Source organism: Budorcas taxicolor, chromosome 12, assembly GCF_023091745.1.
Source record: "Budorcas taxicolor isolate Tak-1 chromosome 12, Takin1.1, whole genome shotgun sequence".
NCBI classification, from domain to species: Eukaryota; Metazoa; Chordata; class Mammalia; order Artiodactyla; family Bovidae; genus Budorcas; species Budorcas taxicolor.
In genome coordinates this window covers 8,171,597-8,199,086 of record NC_068921.1, presented here as the reverse complement: position 1 = coordinate 8,199,086, position 27,490 = coordinate 8,171,597, and the positions used below count along the sequence as shown (strand labels likewise).

General features: G+C 35.6%; 1 non-coding gene across 1 annotated transcript; it reads right to left on the bottom strand.

Annotated features, from left to right (window-relative positions):
• Positions 1-4,606: 4,606 nt before the first annotated feature.
• LOC128057905 (U6 spliceosomal RNA) lies at positions 4,607-4,713 on the bottom strand. Its single transcript, XR_008200361.1, has one exon. It is a non-coding gene; the product is annotated as a U6 spliceosomal RNA (small nuclear RNA).
• Between the last annotated feature and the right edge of the window lie 22,777 nt (positions 4,714-27,490).

Below are 27,490 nucleotides of genomic sequence, written 5' to 3'. Positions count from 1 at the left end.
ATTGAGTCAGTGATACCATCCAGCCATCTCATCCTCTGTTGTCCCCTTCATCTCCAGCCTTCAATCTTTCCCAGAATCAAGGTATTTTCAAATGAATCAGTTCATTGCATCAGGTGGCCAAAGTATTGGAGCTTCACCATCAGTCCTTCCAATGAATATTCAGGACTGACTTCAGGAGTGACTGGTTTGATCTCCTTCATGTCCAAGGGGCTCTCGAAAGTTCTCTCCAACTCCACAGTTCAGAAGCATCAATTCTTTGGTGCTCAGCTTTCTTAATGGTCCAACTCTCACATCCATACATGACTACTGCAAAAACCACAGCTTTAAATATACAGACAATTTTTGGTAAAGTAATGTCTCTACTTAATAGGCTGTCTAGATTGGTCAGAGCATTTCTTCCAAGGAGCAAGAGTCTTTTAATTTCATGGCTGGAAGCATCATTTGCAGTGATTTTGGAGCCCAAGAAAATAAAGTCTGTCACTGTTTCCATTGTTTCCCCATTTATTTGCCAGGAAGTGATGGGACCAGATGCCACAGTCTTAACTTTTTGAATGTTGAGTTTTAAGCCAGCTTTTACTGACTCCTCTTTCCCTTTCATCAAGAGGTTCTTCAGTTCTCTTCACTTTCTTCCATAAGGGTATTGTCATCTGCGTATCTGAAGCTATTGTTATTTCTCCTGGAAGTTGAGATTCTAGCTTGTGCTTCATCCAGCCCTGCATTCAGCATGATGTACACTGCATATAACCAAGGTGACAAAATAAAGCGTATCTGAGGTTACTGATATTTCTCCCGGCAATCTGTTGGTCAATGTCAGCTCTATCTGTTGCTTCTTGACCTGCACACAGATTTCTCAGGAGGCAGGTAAATTGGTCTGTTATTCCCATCTCTTTAAGAATTTTCCATAGTTTGTTGTGATCCACATAGTCAAAGGATTTAGCATAGTCAATGAAGCAGAAGTAGATGTTTTTCTGGAATTCTCTTGATTTTTCCATGATCCAATGGATGTTGGCAAATTGATTTCTGGTTCCTCTGAGTTTTCTAAATCCAGTTTGAACATCTAGGAGTTGTTGGTTCACATACTATCGAAGTCTACTTTGGAGAATTTTGAGCATTATTTTGCTAAGGTGTGAGCTGAGTACAATTGTGTTGCAGTTTGAAGATTCTTTGGCATTGCCCTTCTTTGGGATTAGAATGAAAATGGATATTTTCCAGTCCTGTGGCCAGTGCTGAGTTTTTCAAATTTGCTGGCATATTAAGTGCAGCACTTTAACAGCATCATCTTTTAAGATTTGAAATAGCTCAGCTGGAATTCTATCACCTCCCCTAGCTTTATTCATAGTGATCCATCCTAAGGCCCACTTGACTTTGCACTCCTGGATGTCTAGCTCAAGGTGAGTGATCACAACATCGTTGTTATTTTTTATTTTTTTTATTTTTTATTTTGGGATTGGTCTATTTCATTTAAATTATGGAATTTGTGTGCATATACTTTATATTAACCCCTAGTTATCTTTTTAATGATTTGGGGATCTAGGATAATACTTCTTTTTTTCATTCTTATTCAGTTTGACTGAAGTTGTATCACTTTTATTAACTTTTTATTAAAAAGAATAATATCTGGATTCATTGATGTTCTCTACTGTTTTTCTGTTTTCAGTTTCACTGCTTTGTGCTATTAAACTTATTTCCTTCTTTCCACTTGATTTGTTTTGTTTTGCTCTTTTTACTCATGATAAGTACTGTGGAAGTGTACATTACTGATTTAAGTAAGAACTTTTGTCTATAGTTATATAAGCATTTGATGCTATATATGTATCTCTATGTACTGCTTTAGGTGCTTCTGACAAGTTTACATGCAGTGTTTCATATTTTATTCAATTCAGACTGTATTTTAGATTTTTTTAGAGATTCTATCATTGACACATGTGCTATTTATGATTATAACATTTTCCAAATATTGAAATTTTTGGTATTTTCCATATATTTAGTTATATCTTAAATTGTATGATCTGAGAAAATTCTTTGTATTATTTGTATTCTTTTAAATTTGTAAAAGGGTTTTTTATGTGTCCAGTTATGTAAGCTATTTTGGTGACTGTTCCATACACACTTGAGAAGAATGTATATTCTGCTGTTGGGTAGAGTATTCCATTATGCAATTAAGTAACTTCATAAATATTGTTTTTCAGCTCACCCATACATTGCCATTTTTCTGTCGATTTTTATTAGTTACCTAAAAAGTAGTGTTGGATGTTGAAATATATTCATTCATTGTTTGTTTCTTCTTTCATTTCTTATTTCACGTTAGAAATTCTTTTGTGAAGGTAAACGTTACGGTTTTATGTTTGTTAGATAATGTATACTTTGTCATTTTAAAATATTTACTTTATGTCTAATAATATTTCTTCTTCTGAAGTCTACTCTGTCTGGTACTGGTACTGCAATTCTAGTTTTATTTGGTTTTGTATCTGTGTGGTGTTCTCTGTCCATATATTGTAATATGTTTATGCCTTTTTATTGAGATATAATCTAAACAAAATTCATGTAATTAATTATACAATTCAGCCTTTTTAGTGTGTTCACAAAGTTTTGCAACCTTCACAACTGCCTAATTCAAGAATATTTTGATCAACCCAAAATAAATTTCATACTCATTAGCAGTTAATCCAGTAGTCTACTTTCTGTATCCATTAATTTTCCAGATCCTGTATATTTTCTATAGACAAACTTATACAGCCTTGTAGCTGGCTTCTTTCACTTAACATAATTCTTTCAAAGTTCTTTCACAGAGTAGCATATATTAGTTCTGAATTACTTTTAATACCTGCATAATATTCCATGTGTATTTTTTGGTGTGTGTGTGTGTGTGTGTGTGTATATATATATATATATATATATATATATATATATATATATATATAGTTGCTTATCTATTCAATAATTAAAATTAGAGTTTTTCTCCACTATTTTGCTATTTTACACAATATTTCTATAGACTTTTGAGTACAAATTTATGTGTGAGGCTGTGCTTTTAGTTCTCTGCATTATATAACTAGAAATGGAATTGCAGATTTTTATTGTAATTCTATGCTTAAATTATTGAAGAACTGCATGCTATTTATCAAAGCAACTGCACAATTTTACTTCCAAATTTCAAGTCATTACAGTTCCAATTTCCCCACACCCTTTTTATTATTTGTAGTTTTCCTTTTTTAAATTTATCGCAGTTTTAAATTGATTGCAGTTTTAAATTGTTTGCAGTTTTAAATTGATTACGGCTATCAGGAGTAAAGTGGTATGTCATTATGTTTTTGCTTTACATTTCCCTCATGACTACGGGTGCTGAGTACTTGTCTTTGTTGGTCGTTTGTATACCTTCTTTGGGGAACTGTGTATTAAAGTTCTTTGCCCATTTTTGGTTGGATATTTTCTTTTTGGTTGAGTTTATAGAGTTCTTTACGTATTTTGAAAATAAGGTACTAGATATTAAGGTAAGGTAAAATAAGGTATTAGATATATGATTTACAGATATTTCCACACATTTTAGGTGTAGCTTCTCAATTTCTTGATAATGTTCTTTGAATCACAAAAACTTTATATGCATGAAGTCTAGTTTCTTTTTTTCTTTCTTTCTTTTTTTTTTTTTGCAGAGTGGGAGAGGGGTTGCTATGCTTTAAGAATCATGTCTAAGAAAGCACCATCTAAACTAAAGCCACAAAGATTTACACTTATATACATTCTTCTAATAGTTTTTTCACTGTGATATCTTACAAATGTAAAGTCTTTGACCACATTGAGTTACTTTTTATTTGTTGTGAAATAGAACTACAACTTCTTTCTTTTATATCTGGAAATACGGTTGGTCTAGCACCATTTGTTGAAAAAACTATCCTTTCCCCATTGAATTGAAAATCAGCTAACGATAGATATATGAGTTTATTTCTGGACTTTCAGTTCTATTCCATAGACTGATAAGTCTATTTTTTTATGCCAGTAAAACACTATTTTATTATTGTACCTTTTGCAGAGGTTTTGAAATCAGAAATTTTTAGCTTTCTTAGTTTGTTCTTATTCTTCAAAATGGTTTTATTTATTCTGGGATGTTTTCTTAACATGTAAATCATAGGATTAACATGTGAATGATAGGGTTAATTTGTCAGTTTCTGCAGGAAATCCTACTACAGTATTGAGAAGAATGGCACTGAATTTGGGGAGTATTTATTTTATTAATAAGATGCTATACAGTGATTGATACTTGTATATTCACTCAACCTTGAGTCTTTCAGATAATCTTACTAGGTCATGGTGTATAATCTTTTCTGCTATATTGTGGGATTTGACTTGTTACTATTTTGTTGAGAATTTTCTGTACTTTTTCATGAAAATGTGTGTTCTATAATTTAAAGATCTTGTGATATCTTTGTCTGATTTTGGTATCAAAGTAATGTTGGCCTCATAGGTGGAGTCAAAAATGTTTTCTCCTCTTTCTACAATTATTTTCTTCTTAAGAATTTGAAATAATTGGCCTTAATTCTTTTTAAAAATTTTAACTGGAGCATAATTGCTTTAAAATACTTTGTTACTTTCTTCCATACATCAAAATGAATCAACTATAGAACACTTAACAAATAGGCATGCCATCCTATTGCAGGGAGCATGATAATCTTCTTTGTATTATTCCAGTTTTAGTATATGTGCTGCCAAAGACAGCATGATCTTAATTCTTTCTTAAATCCCTAGTAGACTTAACAGTTGAAGCCATCATCACTATCAGGTCTTAGGTGTTTGTTTGTTTGTTTGTTTGTTTTGTAGAAACTTTAAAAATTGCTAATTCAATCTCTTTGCTCATTAGAGTTCCATTCAGATTTTCTATTCCTTGCTGAATCTGTTTCAGTATATTTATAGGAGTTGGGAGTATGGCTATCACTTCAAGATAATCACTTTGTTTCACTTGATATATGCCCAGAAGGGGAATGACTGGATCATACAGTTCAGCTCAGTTCAGTTCAGCCGCTTAGTCGTGTCCGACTCTTTGTGACCCCATGGACTGCAGCATGCCAGATTCCCAGTCCATCACCAACTCCCGAAGCTTGCTCAAATTCATGTCCATCAAGTTGGTGATATTATCCAACCATCTCATCCTCTGCTGTCCCCTTCTCCTCCTGCCTTCAATCTTTCCCAGCATCAGGGTCTTTGCTAATAAGTCAGTTCTTCAGATCAGGAGGCCAAAGTATTGGAGTTTAATCTTCAGTATGAGTCTTTCCAATAAATATTCAGGACTGATTTCCTTTAGGATGGACTGGTTGGATCTCCTTGCAATCCAAGGGACTCTCAAGAGTTTTCTCCAACACCACAGCTCAAAAGCATCAATTCTTTCTTGCTCAGGTTTCCTTGTAATCCAACTCTCATATCCATACATGACTACTGAAAAAAAAAATACCTTTGACAAGAAGGATCTTTGCTGGCAAAGCAATATCACTGTTTCTTAATATGCTGTTGAGGTTGGCCAGAGATTTTCTTCCAAAGAGCAAGTGTCTTTTGATTTCATGGCTGCAGATTTCACCATCTGCAGTGATTTTGGAGCCCCAGAAAATAAAGTCTGTCATTGTTTCCATTGTTTCCCCATCTATTTGCCAAGAAGTGATGGGACTGGATGCCATGATCCTATGTTTTGAATGCTGAGTTGTAAGCCAGCTTTTTCACGCTCATCAAGAATCTCTTCAGTTCCTCTTCAGTTTCTGCCATAAGGGTGGTGTCATCTGCATGTGTGAGGTTATTGATACTTCTCCCAGCAATGTTGATTCCAGCTGTGCTTCATCCAACCCAGCATTTCTCATGATATACTCTGCATATAGGTTAAATAAACAGGGTGACAATATATATCCTTGATGTACTCCTTTCACAATCTGGAACCAGTCTGTTCCAAGTCTGGTTCTGACTGTTTCTTCTTGACCTTCATACAGGTTTATCATGAGGCAAGTAAGGTGGTCTGGCATTCCCATATCTTGAAGAGTTTTCCACAGTTTTTTCAGATCTACACAGTCAAAGGCTTTGGTGTAATCAATAAAGAAAAAGTATATGTTTTTCTGGAATTATCTTGCTTTTCGATGATTGAGCGGATGTTGGCAATTTGATCTCCAGTTCCTCTGCCTTTTCTAAATCCAGCTTGAACATCTGGAAGTTCTTGGTTCATGTACCGTTGAAGCCTGTCTTGGAGAATTTTGAGCATTACTTTGCTAGTGTGTTAGATGATGAATGCAATTGTGCAGTAGTTTGAACATTCTTTGGCATTGCCCTTCTTTGGGATTGAATGAAAACTGACCTTTTCCAGTACTGTGGCCACTGTTGAGTTTTCCAAATTTCCTGGCATATTGAGTACAGCACTTTCACAGCATCATCTTTTAGCATTTGATATAGCTTAACTAGAATTCCATCATCTCCACTAGCATTGTTCTTAGTGATGCTTCCCAAGGCCCACTTGACTTTGTATTCCAGGATATCTGGCTCTAGATGAGTGATCACACTATCATAGGTATCTGGGTCATGAAGATTTTTTTGTACAGTTCTGCTGTGTAATCTTGTATTCATATGGTAGTTCTGTCTTTAATTATTTGAGGAAACTCCATGTTATTTTCTTCAGTGGCTGTCCCAATGTACATCCCCACCAACAGTATACAAGGATTCCCTTTTCTCCACATCCTTGCCAGAACTTATTATCTCTTGCTTTTTTGATGATAACCATTCTGACATGTGTAAGATGATATTTCATTGCACTTTTTTTTTCATTTCCCTGATGTTGAATGATGTCAAACATCTTTTCATACACCTGTTGGCCATTTGTATATCTTTTTCGTTCACGTTCTCTGCCCAAGTTACAGTTGTAGTATTTGTGCATTTTTAAAAATTATTTAGTTGCATTCATTTCTTATATATTATGTATACTAACTCTTGTTTATAGTTTGAAAATATTTTCTAGTATTTTTTAGGTTGCTTTTTCACTCTGTTGATTTTTTCTTTTGTTTATTTTACTGAAGTTTTTAGTTTGATATTGACCCACTTATTTATTTTCCATTTTGTTGTTGGTGTTTTTGTTGTTACAGCCACATCATATTTGAAGAAGCAGTTACTCTTCCAGTCTTTACTGACTAGACACAGGGAGGAAAATCTTTTTGTCAGTCCTGTTAGAGATTCTCATGCTTTCTCAGATCTTCTCTAAGATACAATTCTCTGCACTTCTTGTTCCTGCTTATGAGGATATCCTTTAGATTTTATGCCTTCATCTTCCTGCAAAAGGAGACGGAATGCTGACAGCTTTCTCTTGCTTTCCCTCAGGAGGTGAGCGATACTCAAGTGTATGTGGTTTCACCCTGTTTCAGAGTTGGGGCTGCTTTCTGCATGTGCTCAGTAGCTGTCTGCGAAGGCTGGTTCTTGCTGCCACTGGAGAGTGTACACAAGAAGCCAGCCATGGAGTTGAGGGGGAAGGAGTGTGAGTTGAAAGGAGCATTGGGGTTACCTGTAGGCCTGTTGGTGGGATTCAAGGTGAGGCCTCCCCATCAGTTCTTGAGCATACTTGCTGATGGAGTCTGCAAAATGTTTAGCATGATCTGTGGGATCTCCAGTATCTGTGTTTCTCCCAGATTTTCCAATCCTAGCTGTGCTACACACTTCATATTTTTAATGGGGTGAGAAAGTAATGGATCTCTTTGACAGCATCCTGTGCAACTGGGGAGGCTGGGTTCACTCTCACCTACTAAAGAAATCATAGCCAAGAAGGTCTTGCTTAGTACTGAGCTGTGCTCCCTTAGGGTAGGGGAGACTTGGTTAAAGTTAACTGTTTCTCTTACCCTCTCAAATGTACCCAATCTCAGACTTCTTGCTCTACTGGCCTCCTGGAATTCCACTGCAATTTCTCCACTGGCTTCCTGAATTCTGCAAAGTCTTCTTCCATCCATGGTGATTATCAAGATTGGTGTTCTTTGGTGAGAAAATGGTAGAAAACTCTTTATTTCACCAGCATGATAAAGTCTTATATGTTTACAAAAACATCCTTTAAGATTTGCTTATCTGATATTTGATTTAATTTAAGCTATTTCACCACCGATAATTAACATATAAAGATTATAAGATTACACAACTGTATATCTTGCTTAAAACAATTATTTGTAACCCTGGCTTGTCTAGTATTGTTTTTAAATTGTATTTTAAATAAAAGCATAATTTAAATCAAAGTTTAACATCTTTGCTAATTATCTAATATTTCAAAATTTGTAAGTTCAAAACAAACCTTTCTGATGCTGCCTCTATTTTACAAAATTGTTTTTATATTTAAAAACAATTTTAATATATTTTAAATTTTAACATATTTAATATATATTTCACATAGGATATATACATAACAAATTCTACATGTTATATAATTTATTGAGTATATATGAGAATATTTTTAGCTTTGAATATAAATCCATTTGTAACACATACACATACGTACTCACATTTATGCTAAACAAAAGAATAATTTCAGGACTATTATTAAGTAGAAAAATACTAATGCTTGTGAAGAGGCTATAACAAGGACTAATAAGCATGAGGTAAATGCATGCTATTTTTATTAATAGCAGAAGTGTTTATGCACATATATTTAAAAATATGATTGTGAATTAATGGCATATGCCCCAAAGAAGTATTAGTAATTATCACTCATTTATGTTGACTGAGGAATAGTGAATGAGCAGGCAGGAATAGGATGCAAATTATATGCTTTTCTACTGTCCCTACTTTCAGTACTTTATTCATTTTTTTCATTTTACAGTCACTGATGCCTTTGATATTTACCCAATTTTATTAGTTATTCCTACATTGTTTGTGTATCAATTTTCTTTCTTTTATCTTGTTATTTATAAAGTAATTTAAATATTTTAGTATTAAATTTATTTGCAAAATCTTAGTCATCTTATGCAGATATTTCATTTTTATTTGAAATTCTTGATTGAAAATTATTTTCAGAGAACAAAAAACTAAATAATTGAATTAACACGTTGAAAGAGCTCATATTATAGAAGGTGAACACCTGAAACTAAACTAATACTAATTAAAAAAAAAAAAAAAAAGCCGACAGAACTGTGGAAAGTTTAATACATTTAAAACTGGGCATGGGGGTAGGAAAGGAGAAAGAATATTTCTTCAGCTTTCATTTATTCTAACAGTCACAATTGTACTTCAATATGAAGTTGCTTTTACAGTAGAACAGAGTCATTAAGGAACCAGTTATTTCCAAAGAAAATCAGAGTGAAAGTGAAAATCCTTCCAGATCAGATTTTCCTTCTGAGGATTTTTTTTTTTTTTTTTTTTTGGTGGGGGGCAGTGAAGAAGAAACACCCTTCCTCAAATACTTAAACTTCAGCCACTAATGGACAATGGGATGACCACAATTTATTTAAAGCACCTTTTTCTCAGGCCAAAGGAAACAGCTAAGCAATGACCTGGGTAATTTTTAAATTATGTTTTAATACTAAACAACAATAAACTTGCCTACAGATCATTTAAACTAGACAACTAAGCAAAACTTTTCTGCTCTTAAAATAGTACCTAACACAAGGGAGGTCCTAATAAATGCATCTCAAGTTACTAACTACTCAATATATATTTTTCATGTCACAATCTAAGTAGGAGGTTTTGTCATTCATTATTATTGGAGTCACTGCACTGATATACTGTTTCTGACATGACAATGACTCGAACAGACAAAGCAGTCTGATCTTCTGATTTCAATCAGCATCATTGTGAAATCTGTCTACATCTGAAAGTTACATGGCACCACTTCAAGTAAGGACTTCTTTATAACCTAATGGAAACTGATCTAGTATGGCTGGAAGGAATCTCTACCTAACAAAATGATTGCTACTATGTTTGCAGGTCTCAGCCTCTTGCTACCATTAAATAAATAACAATTCCAGTTTTCAAAATGTTACTGTCACATTCTGACTAGGAAAAAAAAAAAAAAAACACCAAATCTATAAATACTATTATTTCTTCATTTATCTTGTATTTATTTACATATATTATTTTAGGAAAGTTAAAACTTAGGAAAACTTAAAAATAAGAAAGGAAATTCCATAACTTAGAGACACTGTTGATAAGTCACAGATTTTAGTAGGCAATCAATTCCTTATCCATGTATATTTGTGGAATTAACTTGTATAGATCAGAAATGAGACTAAGTGAGGCTGACTTAGGGCAGAGGCCACAGCCTTCCAGGTACTCAGGGCACAGTAGTTTTCTGTTGCTGACACTTGTCAGAATCTTCTGCTGTCACGTGGAGTTCTGGGCAATGAGGCTGCTGGTAGCACCTAGGAGCACTGTTGTGTTTGGGATAGATTTGAGTCCCTGATCTGTCACTAACTACAACTGTGACCTGGGACAAGTTACTTAAATACCTTAGTTTATTTTCTCAGAGGGCATATTGGCTTAATAAAGACTTAAGATCTGTGTAATCATAGATTTGTCATGATTACAATAAACATTAATATATGATCTTTAACTATAAATTACTACTACTGTTATTAGCAGTAATATTGCTTCATGATTTACATAAGACATAGAACCACTTTGGAGAAAGAACAAATCCAGTTTAACATACAAAACCTGCACAAAATTATCCCATTCTTGTTTACTTTGATGTACTATATTATTTTCTATTTAATATTTTTTATTTCAACTAAAATTTTCTAGTGGTGTTTTATTTACAATGTTTATTATACATCTATTAATGTCTCATAACCCAAGATATGTAAAGCTATATTCTAGAATAAACTGTATTTTATACTAGGAGCCAAAATATGAGAACATGTGTTGGAAATAACATATAAAGAAAGATAAGAGTAGTTACTTTCAAGTATTTACAAATAAATTGTAACACACTGTTAGTAAAGAGTGTGGTGATAAAAAACAGTGATTGATTTATCTAAAGATGGCAACTTGTTGTCAGAACAAGCATTAACAAAGACAGTGAGAACAGTGAACATGGAGTATGCACTACTAGGACTTTTGGACTCAGAGGGAGAGGGAGAGGGTGGGATGATTTGGGAGAATGGCATTCTATCATGTATACTATCATGTAAGAATTGAATCGCCAGTCTATGTCTGACGCAGGATACAGCATGCTTGGGGCTGGTGCATGGGGATGACCCACAGAGATGTTATGGGGAGGGCGGTGGGAGGGGGGTTCATGTTTGGGAACACATGTAAGAATTAAAGATTTTAAAATTAAAAAAATAAAAAATAAAAAAAAAATAATTAAATCAATTGAATATAGTCCAACATGTTATAAAAAAAAAAAAAAAAAAGTATCTGTGGTAACAGAAAAACCTTCCCTGGCTTTTCAGGTCCACTTACAAAGTTTAGTGAGAGAAAAGGCCACTGGGAAAATTCTGGACTTTTGTTACTCACATTGATGGAAGCTTATGCAATTGGAATTTAACCTTTAAAGCTAACTTTTATACAGTACACTATTGTTGCTGTTTGATCACTCAGTCTGACTGTTTGGACCCGCTATAGCCCTCCAAGATTCCCTGTCCTTCACCATCTCCCAAAGCTTGCTCAAACCAATGTCCATTGAGTTAGTGATACCATCCAATCATCTCATCCTCTGTGGTCCCCTTCTCCTCTTGCCCTCAGTCTTTCCCAGCATCACAGTCTTTACAGTGAGTCAAATCTTCACATGAGGTGGCTGAAGTATTGAAATTTAAGCTACAGCATCAGTCTTTCCAATGAATATTCAGGGTTGTTTTCCTTTAGAAATGATGGGTTGGATCTCCTTGCAGTCCAAAGAACTCTCAAGAGTCTTCTCTAATACCACAGTTCAAAAGCATCAATGCTTCAGTGCTCAACCTTCATTATAGTTCAACTCTCACATCGTGATATACTATAATACATTCAAATGAAATATGTTTAACATATCAGTGAAGAAATTCAGTTGAATACACACACGTGTACACACATGCAATCACAACACACATCTGGACTTATTTTTTCTTTATTTTTAATTTACACTTACCAATAAATGTAAGCATTTCTTCCATGCTGCTGCTGCTGCTAAGTCACTTCAGTCGTGTCCGACTCTGTGTGACCCCAGAGACGGCAGCCCACCAGGCTCCCCTGTCCCTGGGATTCTCCAGGCAAGAACACTGGAATGGGTTGCCATTTCCTTTTCCAATGCATGAAAGTGAAGTCGCCCAGTCGTGTCCGACTCTTAGCGACCCCATGGACGTCAGCCTACCAGGCTCCTCCATCCATGGGATTTTCCAGGCAAGAGTACTGGAGTGGGGTGCCATTGCCTTCTCCATAACCATGTATTAGTCTTTATTTTAGTAACATATACAGGTAAATGTATCATAATGTATTTACCCAAAACCTAGTGTTTCTTATTCATCTTTTTCTCATTCTTTAATGTTAATACAATGATATCATGCCTTTCTATAAGATAAAATTTTGTGAAGAATAAAGACTTTATTCTAAGAATAATTCCTAAAAATAATTCCACGGTCAGTTGAAAATAAAGTTCTGACCAATTTTTTCCCTAATCTTGGCATTATACTTAATTGAATATTTTAATTACTTATTTATATGATTAAGATCAGTTTGAACAGCACTTATAGCAAATTCTACATATATATTGGGCATCACATGCATACAAAAGGGGAAAAGAAAGAAGGAAGGAAGGAAAGAAGGGACATATGGGAGAAAGAGAGAGAGGGAGAAGGGGGGCAGGAGGAAAGAAGGGAGAATTCTGATGATGAATAACTAATAAACAACATGTAACTGTTGGACTCTAATTGCAATCTCAGAACAAATCTTGGTTCTTTGAGTAGGACCAAAGATCTGATTACATTTCACTATATTAACTGTCAGTTGAGATGCATGTTCTTAGAGAACAATGTGATTCTTACTTATAGTGACATTAAAAAGGAAATGATGATTTTTAAATAGGACACAATTTTTCAGTCATTATTGAAATGATTATGAAGAAAAGATATTACTAAGACTATTGATACTACTTTTAATGCTAAAAATAAATCTTATTTTAAAATAAAAATTAAATAGTGAATTTTTCTTAAATGGAAAGTAAAAAGTGTTCTAGTGTTTCTCTATTGTGTCTTACCATGGTTCATACTTTGTGATAATGGAGAAAAAAAGCAAAGAGCCCATAGGAGAAAGTTAAAATAATGAAAAATCTTGCCTTGATAATTTAAATTAAATGTATTATTCTGTATAAAGATAAAACTTTATAAGAAAGTGCAAGGTGATTTGAAAGGATTATCTGTAGATATTATTTAAAATAACTACTTACATTTTAGCAGTGTAATGTTTTATGGAACATTTGAAGCAAATTTCTGATACCATACATTTCACTTTCATGGGCTTTTCACGTGGAAGTGAAGTGATGTGAAACTCGCTCAGTCGTGTCCAACTCTTTGCGACCCTATAGGCTATATAGTCCATGGGTTTCACTAGGCCGGAATACTGGAGTGGGTAGCCTTTCCCTTCTCCAGGGAATCTTTCCAACCCAGGTCTCCCGCACTTGCTGGTGGATTCTTTAGCAGCAGAGACAAGGGAAGCCCGAGTACTGGAGTGGGTACCGTATCCCTTCTCCAGTGGATCTTCCCAACCCAGGAATGGAACTGGGCTCCCCTGCATTGCAGGTGGATTCTTTACCAAATGAGCTATGGAGCTAGTGGTAAAGAGTTTGCCTGCCAATGCAGGAGACATAAGAACAGCATGTTCTATCCCTGTGTGGGGAAGATTACCCTGGAGGAGGGTGTGGCAACCCACTCCAGTATTTTTGCCAGGAGAATCCCATGGGCAAAGGAGCCTAGCAGGCTGTGATTCACAGGGTTGTAAAGGTTCAGACATAACAGAAGTGACTTATGCATTTTACTTTCATTTATTGTTATGTTATTTTGCTTAGGATTGATTTTATGAAAATTGGCACTGATTGCTAACAGTAAGTTTACAATTTGTTTTTTAGTTATACAGGGCTCCAAGTGATAACGTGTGTTAATTCAGGTGCAATAACCTGATAGTGAAAGGATGCAGAATGGAAAAAAATGAAATAGTGGCCTTAAGCTCTTTGTGCACATTATTCATAAACATAATTTGAAAGGTCTGATTTCTTCTTTATCGCCCCCTTCAGAAAAACTCTCTATTTAAAAAGAATTAAGCATCTTAACGGAAATGTATTTTTATTCTTTACCAAAATTAAATTAGTTTTAAGGCAATTATTCACCACAATTTAATAAAATTGTTACAAAATATCTAACCATCAGCATATATATTGCATTTCTTGTGTCCTAAAGATCTCTTCAGCAGCAAGGAAGGAAAGTTGCTTATTTTGTTTAGATTGCATCAGTCAACAAAGTCAAGATTCTGATAGAAATTTACTATTTATCCTATCACAAAATACTTTGGAAGATTAATACCACTTAATAAGCCTCAATAAAGGTAGGCTCCTATACCGATGAAGTTGTGTCAGGCAGTGATAGCTTCAAACCTTTTCCCCAGTGGAACAGATGTGGAAAATAGATCCTCACAAAATTAAAAAAAAAAATCAGTTTCATATTCTGATATCAGTAGATTAATTCCAGATTTGGCTTCCAGTTCAAAACAATTTGGGAGTGCTCTGGTATCTTCAATAACATCAAATTATTTATTAAGATGAATCATGGATGTATTAAGATGAATCATGGAGTAAAAGTCTCCTTGCTTCTTTCACTGTTGTTATAAGCTGCTCAGTGAAGCTGAACGGTAATGAACTATGAATAACAAAACAAATACGAATGATTTGTACTTGATTAAAACAAATCTGTGGCAACCAGAAACAAAATGCAATACAAAAATATTATACCTTTGGATATGTAAAACCATGTCATTGAAAAACTCATGGCTATCCCATAAAATAAACTTTATATCTGTGGTGTTGAGAAGTCATGTTTTCATGTATCAGAATATCACACATCTGGGCATAAATGTGACTCTCCTGCATAATCTGTAATTCAAAATTATTTCTGTTCTATGTATATTTTAAACAACTATGGTACTGTGGCTCTTTTCTGTGGTAAACAATAAAATAAAATTCATTAAAAAGAAGCTTCAAATTCTGGGTCTAGTGAATGTTTCATCCGATTATTTTCTCACTATTTTTTCAGTGTGCAATATGTAGTGTGATACATTAAAAAATGTAATATCCATATGAAAGTTATGAAATATAGTAAAATGAGCACATGTGAACTCTCATATTTAAAAATTAGGTATCCCATGACCTTGAAACTACTTGTATGTTTCTGTTATCATCCTGTCTCTCTCATAAATTTTGTCTCTAACTTTTCCTTACTTACATTTTGACATTTTCAATTTGATCTAATTTCAAATTTACAGAAAATTTCACAAAGGGTTACAGGGAATTCTTATGTACTCTTTAACCAGTTTTGTATATTGCTTATGTGTTCTTCTTTTTGATTACATATTCATGCATATCATTCTAAATAAACCATTTGAGGATAAGTTAAACACACTGTGTATGCCATTAATCCTATATACTCTGTGTGTCTTTCTTAAGAATAAGGGCATTCTCTTAAATATCTGCTGAGCAATTATCAAAAGCTGAAAACAATATTGAAACAAAACTATAATTAAATTCAGCCTATACCCAAATGTAATCAAGCATCTCCACAATGCATTTTATGATAATTTTCTCCTTGTAATTATAAATTGAATCCTGAATCACTTTTTCTATTTAAGTGTCTGTTCTGCTTAATTTCCTAAACTTGTATTTATTTATTTATTTTTTTTTAGTATAGGCCAGTTACTTTGTAGACTACCTCTTAATTTGTTTCATCTTAATTAGATTTAATATTGTGTATATTTGCTAGGAGTTTCATAAAAGTAGTGTCTTTCTCAGTGTCTCATATCAACATGCATTAAATAGTATTTTATTTCAGTGGTACTTTTCAATATGTTTTAAAGTTTGTACCTACTAGTTTCTAATGCACTATTACATTTACCCCTATTTAATTAATAAATATTTGGGGGGAAGTTACTTTGAGCATCTTTTTTCTCATTTTAATTTTATACCATGTATTGATGTTTTTATAACTCCTTTAAAATTAACTTCTATGTTTATTATTTACCATTGTACAACAAGAAAGAACATTCTTTCTCCCATTTATTTATTCCTTTAATCATGCATATAGTAATCTCATGGGTACTTACTTTATCCAGGGATAATAAATAACTATTGATGTTCAATGTTCAAGTTCTTCCAGAAATGGCAACTCAGAACCACTGCAGACTAGCTCCTGTTTTATGGCCGTGTTACATTATTATTTGAGAACTGTCTTGCTTTCTGGCATAGCATGATTTTTCAGGCTCATTTGCTATGTTTTCTGACTCAACGCTGGAATCAGTATTTCCTCCAACGACTTTTAATTCTTTCAATAGAGGATGTTACTTAGAAACTGAATTATGAATTCCGGGTCCACTCATTGTTACTCGCATGACACTACTTCTAGACAAACTTGAGTGTGGCCTCTCTCTCTCTCCCTCACACATACACACAGGCTCACTTCTTAATGATACCTCCATTTTCAATCCAAAAGTACACAATATCTTTTAGACTTTCCCTATTATATATTTATAACTTCCTTCTCTAACAACAAGAAACCAGGAGCCCTTTGCTCTTAAATTTTTTCTCATTCTTCGTGACCCCATGGACTGCAGCCTACCAGGCCCCACCGTCCATGGGATTTTCCAGGCAAGGGTACTGGAATGGGGTGCCATTGCCTTCTCCGATATTTCTCATTAACTCAAAGCTAAGAGTTACAGAAGGTAATTTTAGTTCAGTTCAGTTCAGTCGGTCAGTCTTGTCCAACTCTTAGCAACCCCATTAATTGCAGCACACCAGGCCTCCCTGTCCATCACCAACTCCTGGAATTTACGCAAACTCACGTCCATCGAGTCAGTGATGCCATCCAGCCATCTCATCCTCTGTCGTCCCCTTCGCCTCCTGTCCCCAATCCCTCCAAAATCACTGCGGATGGTGATTGCAGCCGTGAAATTAAAAGACGCTTACTCCTTGGGAGGAAAGTTATGACCAACCTAGATAGCATATTCAAAAGCAGAGACATTACTTTGCCAACAAAGGTCCGTCTAGTTAAAGCCATGGTTTTTCCAGTGGTCATGTATGGATGTGAGAGTTGGACTGTGAAGAAAGCTGAGCATCAAAGAATTGATGCTTTTGAACTGTGGTATTGGAGAAGACTCTTCAGAGTCCCTTGAACTGCAAGGAAATTCAACCAGTCCATTCTAAAGAAGATCAGTCATGGGTGTTCTTTGGAATGAATGATGCTAAAGCTGAAACTTCAGTACTTTGGGCACCTCATGAGAATAGTTAACTCATTGGAAAAGAAGGTACTTTAAATAACAAAGTGTGAATCTTAAACATACATAATGTTAGGTAACTAATCTACTTTTTTTATACAGAGTTTTTACATATGCCCATACCATAAATTTTCCCAGGCTGATTCTACATAAAAGAAGTTACTTCTGTGTTTTTTGTTTTGTTTTAACCAGAGACATTGCCTTTCATTCTTTCAGATTTTCATATAAATAGAAACATCCAGAAAGTAGTTTTTATATCTGATTTTTTTCTTTTTATACTGTGAGATTTACCCAACCTGTTACATGCATCAGTAGTTTAGTGGTTTATTTTATTGCTGAATATTAATATTCTATGATTGGTCTATCAAAATTTCTGTTAAGAGCTTTTGAACTGCTTACCATCTAAGGTTCTTATAAATATAAAATTTCTAGTCTATATATGGTCAACAGTGAATCCCCATGAAAAAGACTCTTGGTCATATGATAGGTAAATGTTTGATTTTGTAAGAATCTGATAGAATTTTCCAGTTTGTCATATATCCTTCCTTCAGCAATGCTTGAAACCATTGGTGTTTTATAGGCTCAATGTATTTGCTGCAGTCAATCACATTTTAGCCATTCAGAAAAATGGTACCTCATAGAGATTAGCTTGCATTTCCCTAATGATGCTAGCAACACTCAGCACATTTTTATTTTATTGACTGTGTATATTTTCCATGATGAAGTCAATTCAAATATTTTGCCCATTTTGTATTTTTTTTGTACAGAGTTGTAAAAAAAATAAATATATACAGGATACATTTTGCTTTTCATATATATTATAATATTTTACTGTTGTTGTTATTTAGTCACTAACTCATATCTGATTCTTTGTTACCCATGGAGTGTAGCCTACCAGGCTCCCCTGTTCATGGGATTTCCCAGGCAAAAATACTGGAGTGTGTTGCTCTGCCTTCCTCCAGGGGATCTTTCCAACCCTGGGATCGAACCTGTATCTTTTGTGTCTTCTGCATTGCAGACAGATTCTTTACTGCTGAACCACTGGCAAAGTCCATATCTATCTATTTATATAGTATATAGCCCATATATATATTTTTATCACATATATTTTCATCAAATACTTTACCTCATTTTGTAGGTGGCCTGGGCTGGAAGAAGCACAAGCTGGAGTCAAGATTGCTGGGAGAAATATCAATAACCTCAGATATGCAGATAACACCACACTTATGGCAGAAAGTGAAGAGGAAATAAAAAGCCTCTTGATGAAAGTGAAGGAGAGTGAAAAAGTTGGCTTAAAGGTCAACATTCAGAAAACGAAGATCATGGCATCTGGTCCCATCACTTCATGGGAAATAGATGGAGAAACAGTGCAAATAGTGTCAGATTTTTTTTTTTTTTTTTGGAGGGGGGTGCAGCTCCAAAATCACTGCAGAGGGTGATTGCAGCCATGAAATTAAAAGATGCTTACTCCTTGGAAGGAAAGTTATGACCAACCTGGGTAGCATATTCAAAAGCAGAGACAGAGACATTACTTTGCCAACAAAGGTCCGTCTAGTCAAGGCTATGGTTTTGCCTGTGGTCATGTATGGATATGAAAGTTGGACTGTGAAGAAAGCTGAGCGCTGAAAAATCGATGCTTTTGAACTGTGGTATTGGAGAAGACTCTTGAAAGTCACCTGGACTGCAAGAAGATCCAACCAGTCCATTCTAAAGGAGATCAGTCCTGGCTATTCTTTGGGAGGACTGATGCTGAAGCTGAAACTCCAATACTTTGTCCTCCTCATGCGAAGAGTTGACTCATTGGAAAAGACCCTGATATGGGCGGGATTGGGGCAGGTGGAGAAGGGGACAGCAGAGGATAAGATGGCTGGATGACATCGCCAACTCGATAGACAGGAGTTTGGGTAAATTCTGGGAGTTGGTGATGGACAGGGAGGCCTGGTGAGCTGCCAATCATGGGGTTGGAAAGAGTCAGACATGAATGAGTGACTGAACTGAACTGAACTGTCTATTTTATATAATGTGTTTAGTAAAGAAAGGTTGTTTCTTTAAACCTCTAGTGAAGAATGATTGACATATGAAAGCTGTAGATATGTAATTAGACAACTTGATGGACATGGAGATAAGTAAACACTCTACAGCTATCATCACAATTAATACCATAAACTCGTTATCACCTCCAAAAGTTTTTTCCTGCCCCCTTCAATTTTGTTTTTTCATATTGATTTGTTTCTTTTTATGGCAAGAGTGCTTACCATAGGAAGGACTTATATTCATAGCAAATTTTTAAGTATACGATATTGTTAATCATATATTTTTTGCTGTATAGCAGATCTCCCAGAACTTATCATTCTCTCAAGAGCATGTTCACATAAAGCAATATTGCAACATTATGATGGTATTGCAAAAATCACTTTTAATACTAGTATATAAATAAAAAAATGTAAAAATAATTGTAATCCCCAAGAATATTTCAATGGACATACAGTACAACCAAAGTAAAATCTGACATCAATGCTATATGATATGGGCAGGGAAAATAACCTGTAAAGTTTTTGTATGCTATTGAAGTTAAAACATATTGTTACAACTGCAGAAAAAAAATTATATTTATCTTCAGCAGTGGGATTTCATTTTCACATGCCTTCATGTTGTTATTTAGCATCTTTTCATTTCCACTTGAAGACTCCCTTTAGAATGTCTTATAAGGGATGCCTAATGGTGAAAGCCCAACCAGTCCATTCTAAAGAAGATGAGTCCTGGGTGTTCATTGAAAGGACTGATGCTAAAGTTGAAACTCCAATACTTTGGCCACCTCATGTGAAGAGTTGACTCATTGGAAAAGACTCTGATGCTGTGAGGGATTGGGGGCAGGAGGAGAAGGGGACAACAGAGGATGAGATGGCTGGATGGCATCACTGACTTGATGGGCGTGAATCTGACTGTACTCCCGGAGTTGGTGATGGACAGGGAGGTCTGGCGTGCTGCAATTCATGAGGTTGCAAAGAGTCAGATACGACTGAGCAACTGAACTGAAGTGAATGGTGATAAACTCCCTCAGACTTTTTCTTGAAAGCTTAATTTTAATATATATCTCTGTAGATTTCTTTACATACAATATATTTGGGGGTTTTAGGCTTCCTGAATTTGGATGCATATTTCATTCCTTATATTTGGAAAATTTTCAACCATTGTAATCTAAAATATCTAGAGGAGAATTAGATGGTGGAGGAGTAGGTGGATGTGGAGTACATCTCTCCATGGATACATCAGGAATACACCTTCAGACAGAGAGGTGCATGCAGAACACCAGCTGAGAGTGGACAGAAGTACCTGACCAGTGGAAGAGAATATATAGAACCATGCAAGACTAAGTAGGATGAAGGAACTAGTTGGGGGGAACAGGAGTGTTGGTAGGACTGGACCTGCCTTTGGCTGGTGGTGGAACTGAAGCAGGGTCCAATCTGCACATCAGGGCAATTGTCTGAATCAGAGGAGAAACATTTAAGGCTGAGAGTGAAACAACTGGTCTGTGGCACCCTAAATGGAATGAGAATCAGACAGTCTTTGCTGCAGCCATACAACTAGAAGGCACAGCTGATGGGAGCTGGAGTTTAGGGATTGTGAAGCAATCCCAGAGCAAGGGCTGCTGTTGACTGTGGAGACATGGACCAAGAGGATGTGAGGGAGGAGATTGTGGTGGGAAATGCCTGTGGAGGAAAGCCACAAAGCCATGGAAGGAAGGTGATACTTCGTGCATAGAGGGTGGGACCATCACCATAGCCTCTCTCTTCCCACATGACAGCACTGACAGGTGAACAATAGAAAGACTGGCAGGTCAAACTACAGAGTAGGACTCCAGCCAGCAGGGGCCTCTGTATATGCCTGATGTGCTAAACAACAGAGAATGACCTCCTTAGAAGGGAGCCCTCTTAGTGCCTGAATCTGCAGAGCTAAGGAGAAAGTCTAGTCAAAGAGGCGTTCTGATTGCAGCTGCCAGAGGCTTGGAAAAAAGACTCTAATAGGGCCATAACTGGTGCAGATGAGGCAGTCCATGTCTCTGCACACTTAGCATTGCCCGGGTCCCCACGACCAAAGCAGCTGCACCACCTTCACACTAACCCTTATTAGGGCAGAGTTGCCACAGGCAAAAAAAGTCTTGTGTCTATACACGGGGTATCACTTTGGTTGTGTCCAACTCTTCATGACCCTTTGGACTGTGGCCTGCCATAATTTTATGTCAGGGGGCGTTCTCCAGGCAAGAATACTGGAGTGTATTGGCCAACATTGGTTGCCATACCCTTCTAGAGTACTATATTTCCTGCTGCCCTAGCTGACAGCTCCCCTGAGTACCTGGTACTGCCAGAACCCCTGCAATGCAAGCAGCTGTACCACCACTACAGGCCAGCCTCAGGAGCAAATCCCAGTGGACAACCCACATGTGGAGGTGGAAATAGAGCCACAAATGAAACCCAGGGACAGTGCAGCGAAGGAAGAAGATCCAAAACCTTCCCACCAACTGTACAAGCTGCAGAGTAAATCCACATGATCAACTAGGCAGATTCTGTGTCTATGGAATATATAAAAGGACATTGAGAGCTCCCAAAAAAGAAAACATACTAGTTCTGATAGCTTGGACTTTGGAGACAAGAACACACAGGAGTAGGACCAGGTGAGAATTTGTGCTGCCCCAACAGCAGGTCCAGAGATCAGCACAGTGCTGGAGAGCATCCTAAGGAGGTGAGGTGGACTGTGACTCCCAGCAAGGAAAGGACCATGACAGCAATGACTCAAGAAAAATAGTTATTCTTATACCTTGATGTGCTATGTAGTTTCCTTTGGATTTTTTCTTTTTCTTTTTTCTTCCCCTTCCCCCATTGTAGATGTAGATTTTATTGGTGCTATAAAATCTAATTAAGCTTTTGAGGGTTTTTGTTTGTTTGTTTGTTTGTTTTTAGTGACACTTTTTATTGTTGCTATAGCCCCTACCTCTAGGTTAGCCTTTTTGCAGTTTTGAGGAGTTTTTCTTTTCTTTTAATTTTAATTTTGTAAAACTATTATATTTTTCTACATTTATTTCTTTGTTTGCTTTTCCTACTGTTCTTTCCCCCTAGTATTTAATCTTTAATGTATGTAAATCATCTTGATCTACTTTTATTTAACTTTGCATATTTATTCTTTCTTTCCTTTCCTCTCAACATATTTGTTACTTTTGTATTCATTGCTTAATTCTTCACATGATACCTTGCTTTAGGTTTGTTTTCCAGTTTGTGGTTTAGTTAGTTTTGTTCTTAACTGGTAGATATAATCTTTGGTTTCCTTTGTTTGCCAGGTCAATCTATTGTACTTTATTTTTGTTGGACTATTTTCATTTTGCTGATGGGTGTATATGTATTTGTGTATATTCTATTATTTTAATTCTTATTTGCCTGATTTTGTAACTACCATTTGTTTGATGTTCATCTTTGGTTTCTCTTTTTTGGGTATTTGTTTTAATCTAACTTAATGCTGTAACAAATCACTTCTGGAATCTTTTCCTGAACAGAGATCAAGCCCTGGGCCTTTGGAGTGGGAGCACTGACTCCAAGACTCTAGACTACCAGAGAAATAACCCTAGGAAGTATCAAATAGTGATTACTGCCAGAAAGGAAACCACTTGAATACAAGACCCAGCATGATCAAACCACCAGTAGCACACTATGCAGGAAGCCTCATACAAACAACAAACAAAACAAAAATACAAACCCAATCATCAACAGACAGAATTACCACCTCACTCAGCCTTGCGCATCAGAGAAAGATATCAAACAAAACAAAACAACAAAACACTCAGCACAACTCTCACCCTATACAAAGCTTACACAAACCACTATTCAAACCTTAGGAGGGCAGAAACCAAAAGGAAGAAAGAAGTCAGCCTTGAAACCTGCAAAAAGGAGACCTCAAACACTATAAATTAAAATAATAATAATAATAATAATAATGCAGAGAAATACTTCACAAATGAAGGAACAAGCTAGAAGCATAGAAATCCAAATAAATGAAGTGAAATTAACTTAGTCGTGTTCAACTCTTTGCAACCCCATGGAATATACTGTCCATGGGATTCTCCAGGCCAGAATACTGGAGTGGGTAGCTTTTCCCTTCTAGAGGAGATTTTCCCAACCCAGGGAATGAACCTATGTCTCCTGCCAAGCAGGTGGATTCTTTACCAGCTGAGACACAAGGGAAGCCCCAAAATAAATGAACTGGTAGGAAAACTATGTGAAAAACAATTTAGAATGCTGATAGTAAAGATGACCAAAAACTTTGAAGATCAAATGGAGAAAATGCAAGAATTAATTATCAAAGACCTGGAAGAATCAAAGAATAAACATACAGAAACAAACAACACAATTACTGAAATTAAAAATACTCTAGAATGAATCAATACCAGAATATCTGAAGCAGAAGAATGAATCAGTGAGCTAGAAGATAAAATGGTGGAAATAACTTCTTAAGAGCAGAATAATGTAAAAAAAAATGAAAAGAACTGAGGATCGTTTCAGAGACTTCTGGGAAAAAATATCAAACATATTGGGGTCCCAGAAGAAGAAGATAAAAATAAAGGGTATGAGAAAATTTTTGAAGAAATTATAGTTGAAAACTTCCTCAAAATTGAAAAGGAAATAGTCCTTCAGGCCCTAGAGGCTAAAAGAGTCTCATACAGGATAAACCCAAGAAGAAACATGCCAAGACACATACTAATCAAGCTAACAAAGATTAAATGAAAAGAAAGACTATTAAAAGCAGCAAGGGAGAAGGAATGAGTAATACACAAGGGAAACCCCATATACTCGACAGCTGAACTTTTAGCAGAAACTCTGCAAGACAGAAGGGAATGGCAGAATATTTTTCCCTTTACTGAAAGGGAAAAATCCACAACCAAAATTATTCTACCTGGCAAGGATCTCATTCAGAATTGATGGAGAAATCAGAAAGACAAGCAAAAGTTAAGAGAATTCGGTACCACCAAAGCAGCTTTACAACAGATGTTAAGCTTAGATAGTCAGGAAATACAAGAGAACAAAAAGGTCTACAAAATCAAACCCCAAACAATTAAGAAAATGGCAATAGGAACATATATATCAATAATTGCTTTAAATATAAATGGATTAAATGCTCCAACCAAAAAAACACAGACTGGCTGAATGGATACAAAAACAAGACCCATAAATATGCTGTCTACAAGAAACCCACTTCAGACCTCAAGACACATAAAGACTGAAAGTTAGAGGATGGAAAATATATATTTCACACAAAAAGGAAGGAAGAGAAAGCTAGAGTAGCAATCCTCATATCAGACAAAATAGACCTTAAAATAAAGAAGATTATGCGAGATAAGGAAGGACACTACATAATGATCCATGGATCCATCCAAGAGGAAGACATAACAATTGTAAATATCTAGGCATCCAACATAGGAGCACCTCAATACATAAGACAAACACAGACATAAAAGGAGATATTGATAGTGACACAATAATACCAGGGGACTTTAATATGACACCCACAGCAATGGACAGATTGTTAAAACAGAAAATTAATAAGGAAGCACAAGTCTTAAATGATACAATAGATGTGATAGATATCAATGTCCTCATTGATATCTTCAGGACATTCCATCCAAATGCAGAAGAATACACCTTCTTCTCAAGTGCACGTGGAACATTCTCCAGGATAAACCACATCTTGGGTCACAAATCAAACCTCAGTACATTTAAGAAAATTGAAATTATATCAAGCATCTTTTTGGACCACAATGCAATGAGACTAGATATCAATTAAAAGGGGGGGAAAAAAAAAAAACAAAACACAAACACAAGGAAATTAAACAATGCATTTCTAAATAACTAACAGGTTAATGAAGAAATCAAAAGGGAAATCAAAAAAATTCTAGAAACAAATGACAACAAAAACACGACAACTCAAAACCTATGGGATGCAGCAAAAGCAGTTATATAAGAGGGAAGTTTTTGGAAATATAGTTTTACCTCAAGAAACAAGAAAAATATCAAATACACAACCTAACTTTACACTTAAAACAACTGGAAAAAGAAGAACAAAAAAAATTAGAAGAAGGAAAGAAATCATAAAAATTGGAGATGAAATTAATGAAAAGGGAATGAACAAAATAATAGTAAAGATTAATGAAACTTAAATCTAGTTCTTTGAAAAAATAAACAGAATTGACAAACCATTAGGCAGACTCTTCAAGAAAAAAAGAGAGGAATCAAATTAACAAATTTAGAAATGAAAAAGAAGAGGTTACAACAGAAAATGCAGAGATACAAAGGATTATAAAAGACTATTATGAAAAACTATATGGCAATAAAATGGGTAGCCTGTAAGAAACGGACAGATTCTTAGAAAAGTAGATTGAACCAAGAAGAAACAGAAATGATGGATACCCCAATTACAAGCAGATAAATTGAAGCTGTGATAAAAAAAAAAAAATCTCCCAGTTAACAAAAGCTCAGGACCAGATGGCTTCACAGGAGAATTCTTTCAAACATATAGAGAAGAGCTAATGATTATTCTTCTAAAACTCTTTCAAAAAATTGCAAAGGAAGGAGCACTTCCAAACTCATTCTATGAGGGCTCCATTATCCTGATACCAAAACCAGGCAAAGACAACACAAAAAAAGAAAACCACAGAAGAATATCACTGATGAGCATAGATGCAAAAATCCTCAACAGAATTTTAACAAATGAATTCAGTGCAGTTCAGTTCAGTTCAGTTCAGTCGCTCAGTCGTGTCCGACTCTTTGCGACCCCATGCACGCCAGGCCTCCCTGTCCATCACCAACTCCCGGAGTTCACTCAGACTCATGTCCATCGAGTCAGTGATGCCATCCAGCCATCTCATCCTCTGTCATCCCCTTCTCCTCCTGCCCCCAATCCCTCCCAGCATCAGAGTCTTTTCCAATGAGTCAACTCTTCACATGAGGTGGCCAAAGTACTGGAGTTTCAGCTTTAGCATCATTTATTCTAAAGAAATCCCAGGGCTTATCTCCTTCAGAATGGAACTAGTTGGATCTCCTTGCAGTCCAAGGGACTCTCAAGAGTCTTCTCCAACACCACAGTTCAAAAGCATCAATTCTTCAGCACTCAGCCTTCTTCACAGTCCAACTCTCACATCCATACATGACCACAGGGAAAACCATAGCCTTGACTAGACGGACCTTAGTCAGCAAAGTAATGTCTCTGCTTTTGAATATACTATCTAGGTTGGTCGTAACTTTTCAACACATTAAAAAGCTCATACATCATGATCATGTTGGGTTTATTCTTGGGATGCAAGGATCCTTCAATATACGCAAATCAATCAATGTGGTACACCATGTTAAAAAATTGAAAGATAAAAATCATTTGGTAATCTCAATGATGCAGAAAAGCCTTTGACAAAATTCAGCACCAAATATTTTTTCTTATAAAACTCGTCATAGAATAGACATAGAAGGAACCTACTTCAACATAGTAAAGGTCATATATGATAAGCTTACAGCAAACATTATTCTCAATGATGAAAAATTGAAAGCATTCCATCTAAGATCAGGAACAAGTCAAGGGTGTCCACTTTCACCACTACTGCTCAGCATAGTTTTGGAAGTCCTAGATACAGGAATCAGAGAAGAAAAAGAAATAGAAGGAATCTATATCAGAAAAGAAGAAGTAAAGCTCTCACTGTTTGCAGATGACATGGTACTGTACAGAAAAAATTCTAAAGATACTATCAGAAAATTATTAGAACTAATCAATGAATTTACCAAAGTAGCAGGATATAAAATCAATACACAAAAATCACTTGTATTTCTATATACTAACAATGAAAAATCAAAAAGAGAAATTAAGGAATCAATACCATTCACCATGGCAACAAAAAGAATTAAATATCTAGGAATAAACTTACCTAAGAAGACAAAAGAACAGTACACAGAAAGACACTGATGAAAGAAATCAAAGATGACATAAACAGATGGAGAGATGTTCCATATTCCTGGGTAGGAAGAATCAATAT